The 5,412-nt window shown below is 44.0% G+C and overlaps 1 long non-coding RNA gene across 1 annotated transcript; it reads left to right on the top strand.

The window, feature by feature from the left end:
- The first annotated feature begins 731 nt into the window (after positions 1 to 731).
- LOC120859599 lies at positions 732 to 2,310 on the top strand. Its single transcript, XR_005720117.1, has 2 exons — positions 732 to 1,164; positions 2,035 to 2,310. It is a non-coding gene; the product is annotated as an uncharacterized LOC120859599 (long non-coding RNA).
- The last annotated feature ends 3,102 nt before the right edge of the window (positions 2,311 to 5,412 follow it).

Below are 5,412 nucleotides of genomic sequence, written 5' to 3'. Positions count from 1 at the left end.
TCTATGGTTGCTGTATCAACTTACTATAACTGGGGGGCTTCAAACAACATGATGAATTCTCCCACACTTTTGGAGGCCTGAAGCCAAAGTTAAGATACTGCATTGCCTCTGGACACTCTTGGGAGAAGTCTTCCCTGCCTCTTCCGGCTTCTGGTGGCTTTTTGCATCCTTCCTTTCCATGACTCATGGCCACATCACTTCCATCTCTGCCTCCATCTTCATATCACCCATATGTGTGTGTCTATGTATTTTCTCTTCTGCTGTAAGCACGCTTGTTGTTGGGTTTGGGCCTATCTATATAATCCAGGATAGTCTCACCTCAGGTTCCTTAATTGCATATACAAAGACTCTTTCTCCAAATTCCGTCTCATCCAGAGGTTCCAGGTATTTAGACGCGGACATTTTTTTCTTTTGGAGACCACCATCGTGGCTCAGATTGTAGAGAATTCACCTGTAACTCTCTACAGGAGATTCAGTTTCAATCCCTGGGTCAGGAAGATCCCCTGGAGGATGGAATGGCAACCCACTCCAGTATTTTTGCCTTGAAAACTCCAGGGACAGAGGAGCCTGGAAGGTACAGTCCATAGGGTAGCAAAGAGTCGGACACGACTAAGCATGAACCTATGTCATACAATGTTTCGGATGTACTTATATGAAAAAATTACTTATTAAGTGTCTGAAGTTCATATCTAATTGGGTGTCCTATATTTATCTGCAACTCAGGGTAAAGAGTATGGCAGAGGTCCATGTGAGCTTTCATGATCTCAGCCCCTTGGTGTCCCCACAGTAGATTTTATCATCTGCTTTAGTGCCTGTCCCCAATTCATGAAAGCCAGTTCAAGACAAATAAGTTTTCTCCAAAGGCCATCCTTCATCGACTGGCAAGAGGATACAATCAACTTGAAATATTGTGTTTAATCTTTAATTGTGGATCTTGAAAAGAAGTTATTAACAAGGTGTATCCTGATAAGAGGACAATTTGCCTTTTTCCTTTTTAATCTAGCATGGAACCAGTGGCCTGAATACCACGGGAGTGGCTTTTCCTTAACAGGACTCTGCCCCTTTAAGAGGAGGAGTCAGTCCATCAACTGTAACAAGAGCTTATAAACACACGTGAACTTGGCACTGAGGTGCTGAGTCAAGTGGGAGACAGACTTTTGTAAGGTAAATATTGATTTTGCATGTCTGTATAATATTTCCTTAGCACAAGAAAATCTGTTTCACGCTCACATGTGCATTCTTGCTGTGGTTCGGGGACATTCAAGTTGTTTAGTCAATTGCTGTTGGATACAGAAACATAAAAGTGAAGAATGTAGAAAACTAAGCATGAGAATTTAGATCTGAGAAAAATTAATGATTTGAGGGGAAAAGAGGATGGCAGCATTTTAGACGATCAGAGAGTGTGACCAGTACGAGAGAGGAGAGCAGGTGTTTATGCTAAAGTTGCCTGCTCCATAGACACAGTCGACACACAGCAGGTGCGAATCGCAATGTGGTAATACTATGTGGACTTGGAAACTCAAAATTAAGATTTAACTATAAGAGGAATGACTAAGTGACTGCCAGCAAAACTGGATTTTAACTCAGTCTTTGCTGTGACTAGCCAGCTGGCAAGTCCCCCTCTGTCTCTCGTGGAGCTCAAGCAACTCATGGTAAACCTAGAAATTGGCTGGAGCAGGGTTTATCAACCTTAGCCCTATTGACATTTCAAGCTGGGTAATTCTTTGTTGCGGGGACCTGTCCTGTATAATGTCTTTTTTTTAAGTTAAAAATAAATATTTGCTATTAAAAATATTAAAATAAATTAAAAAAATATTTGCTATAGAAATGTACATTGAATTAGGCTTAAGGAATGTACTTGACAACAGTGTTAACATATATATTGACATTTCTTCAAATTTGCAAACTTGACGCCTCTCAGATACTTGCAATGATAGTCTGTTTAAAAATTTTAAGAGAAACTGTCACTTCATCAATATGGATGACACAATGAAGATTAATAATCTCACTTTCCCTTTCACTCTGCACTTGTAGAAAGAACACAGGCTGTGGGAGAGGTTCCTTCCTCATGTCGTGACCACCCAGAAAGTAGACTAGAAGATAAACGTGGCTACAGCAGAATTAAATCCGGTGGACAGAGGAGCCTAGTAGGCTACAGTCCATGGGGTCGCAAAGAGTCGGACACGACTGAGCGACTTCACTTCACTTCACAAAATACCTTATCCTAGAAGATTACATAGTTTAGTAGCCAGCTGCATCAATCATAGATGTTTCCAACTAAATATCCAATAAATGTGCCTGTTAAGATAACAGGGCTGTAGCATGAATTGAGAAAGCAGTGACAACATATATATATATATATATATCAGTTCAGTTCAGTTCAGTCACTCAGTCGTGTCTGACTCTTTGCAGCCCCATGAATCACAGCACGCCAGGCCTCCCTGTCCATCACCATCTCCCGGAGTTCACTCAGACTCACGTCCATCGAGTCCGTGATGCCATCCAGCCATCTCATTCTCTGTCATCCCCTTCTCCTCCTGCCCCCAATCCCTCCCAGCATCACAGTCTTTTCCAATGAGTCAACTCTTCACATGAGGTGGCCAAAGTACTGGAGTTTCAGCCTTAGCATCATTCCCTCCAAAGAAATCCCAGGGCTGATCTCCTTCAGAATGGACTGGCTGGATCTCCTTGCAGTCCAAGGGACTCTCAAGAGTCTTCTCCAACACCACAGTTCAAAAGCATCCATTCTTCGGCGCTCAGCCTTCTTCACAGTCCAACTCTCACATCCACACATGACCACTGGAAAAACCATAGCCTTGACTAGATGGACCTTACTTGGCAAAGTAATGTCTCTGCTTTTGAATATACTATCTAGGTTGGTCATAACTTTTCTTCCAAGGAGTAAGCGTCTTTTAATTTCATGGCTGCAATCACCATCTGCAGTGATTTCGGAGCCCCCAAAAATAAAGTCTGACACTGTTTCCACTTCCCATGAAGTGATGGGACCGGATGCCATGATCTTCGTTTTCTGAATGTTGAGCTTTAAGCCAACTTTTTCACTCTCCTCTTTTACTTTCATCAAGAGGCTTTTTAGTTCTTCTTCACTTTCTGCCATAAGGGTGGTGTCATCTGCATATCTGAGGTGATTGATATTTCTCCCAGCAATCTTGATTCCAGCTTGTGTTTCTTCCAGTCCAGCATTTCTCATGAAGTACTCTGCATAGAAGTTAAATAAGCAGGGTGACTATATATATATATATATATATATATATATATATAATTGTGACTGATTCCAGTTATTGTACAGCAGAAATCAACACAATATTGTGAAGCAATTATCTTCCAATTAAAAATTTTTTTATATTAAATTTAAAAAGACCACAGGATTGATGGAAAAAGCTGGATACAGTGCAGACTGGGGAGTAATGGGCAATCAGACGCACATGGGAGGCAGCCCCACCACCCCCAACTTCAGAGACACCTCTGGTCTCTCCCCAATTATGTGGCACCCTTCCACCTAGTTTTAACAACCAACAATGTCCCCAGACATTGCCAAATGTCCTCTGGGCTGGGGGAGCAAAATCAGCCCCAGTTAAGAATCAGTGGTTCATATGACTTTTCAGACTCTTAAACACAGAATGTCTGGATGTGAAAACTAGATAATATGGGAGCAGAGAATTAGCTTCCAAGAGTAAAGAAATTCACCTGACTGGAAGGTACAAGTCATTCGAATCAAAATGCAGAGCAAACAATGCTCTGTTACTAGTATTACTATTGGGGGTAAATCAAAAGCCTGAGGCAGGAGAGGTTCAGTGAGATTCTGTGAAAGTCCTAGAGTTGCCCAGGGCATGGCAATTCACAGGAGAAATATGGTACGTAAGCCTGAAAAGAGAAGAGAAGATACTGAGACTGGGTAGAGAAGAAGGGTTGTAGCCACGCATTCAGGGAAAGGACTCACTCAGAAGGACAATGCAGATAGTGGAGTGCAGTTTATTACACCAGCAGGCCCAAGGCAGAGTCTCCTCTTAGCCAAGGACCCCGGCCAGTATTTGTGAAAACCTTATATACCCGAAGCGTATGTGTCTAAATCCACCTCCCCAATTTCCCTGAAACTAATCTGAACAAAGGAAAAGAAAAATGCAATCATAGTCAACCCGATATTCATATGCCTTAAATCTAGGTATTTAACATTGGACAATTATCAATAGGCTTGTGGTCATTCCCCAATAAACATAATAGAATGTATGATTCTATTTGGTTACACAGATATAGGTGATGGAGAGCCCCGGGGCTCTTCCTTCTGGGGGCCTGGTTTTCCAGTTGGTATGTCGTTTTCATAGATACTGGGCATATAGCTCAAAGTCCACAGTCTGGCCCAAGATGGAGTCCTGCTTTCAAGACAGAGCCTGTTCTGTTTCCTCCATCAGAAGTACTGTGCAAGATGCTACAGAGAGCAATGTTTCGATGGGGATGAGGTTTGACCCCATGAGAGTCACTGGCTTGGAGGCTGAGATGCTACCGTGCTGGGGCCAACCAGGGCAGGTGGGCAGCACCCTCTGCTTTCTCAGCCTGCAGCCTCTGCCCTTGTTCTCACTTGCTTTGCTGAGAGAATCACGGTCCTTGGCGTGGAACCAGTTCAAGTGAAGTCATTGCAGGGCTCTTTGTGTGCTGTCAGTTGTCTACAAACCTGTTTCTCCGACTGGATTTCAAGCCCTCCAGGGCAGGGACCACATCAGATCCCTCTTGTGTCCCCCACCAGCCATCATTTCTTAGTGCAGCCAACTGCTCAGTGAGTGGTAGTTGAGGAGGTTTGAGGGAAACTTGTTGAGAAGGAAATCCGTGGACAGGTCAACTGGAAAGAAGATGCTGAAGAAAGATCAGTGAGGGACAGGAGGGTGGAGAGATGGGTACTGAGTGGGAGCCCCTGGACTCCTGCTATAGAAAGGGGTGGGCTTCCCATTGCCATTGCCATTCAAAGGGGCTGGGTGGGGGGCAGAAGATTCCAGAGAGTCCAGATCAGGGAGTGAGTGGGAGGGGAAAGGCCTGGGGGAAGAGCAGGCAGGGTGCATGGTTCAGGGGCAGAACCAGGGGTCCACTTCAGTCTTGGGGTTTCAAAAGGCTGTGCCAGACCTCGCTGAACCTTAGCCAAAAACTTCCTCCAATCCAGGTTGACGAGTCAGTGAGCATCAGCGATCTTTCACACAAGACAAATAAAAAGAGAACCAGTATATAAAGTAGTTGACAGAATCTGGATATATATAAAATCCTGTTCCTACTAGAGCTATAGGGGCTGAATCAACTTAGCACAGCAGAGCATAGCACGAGAGCTGGAAGTCAAGAGGGAGATACCAGATAGACAGACACACAGACAGAAGCCTCACGTGCTCCCCAGTGTGCCCACTCACCCATCTC

The sequence above is a fragment of the Oryx dammah genome, unplaced genomic scaffold (genome assembly GCF_014754425.2).
Source record: "Oryx dammah isolate SB20612 unplaced genomic scaffold, SCBI_Odam_1.1 HiC_scaffold_1850, whole genome shotgun sequence".
Taxonomy (NCBI): Eukaryota; Metazoa; Chordata; class Mammalia; order Artiodactyla; family Bovidae; genus Oryx; species Oryx dammah.
Note: the sequence above shows the minus strand (reverse complement) of the source record. Positions and strands in the feature narration are given on the sequence as shown.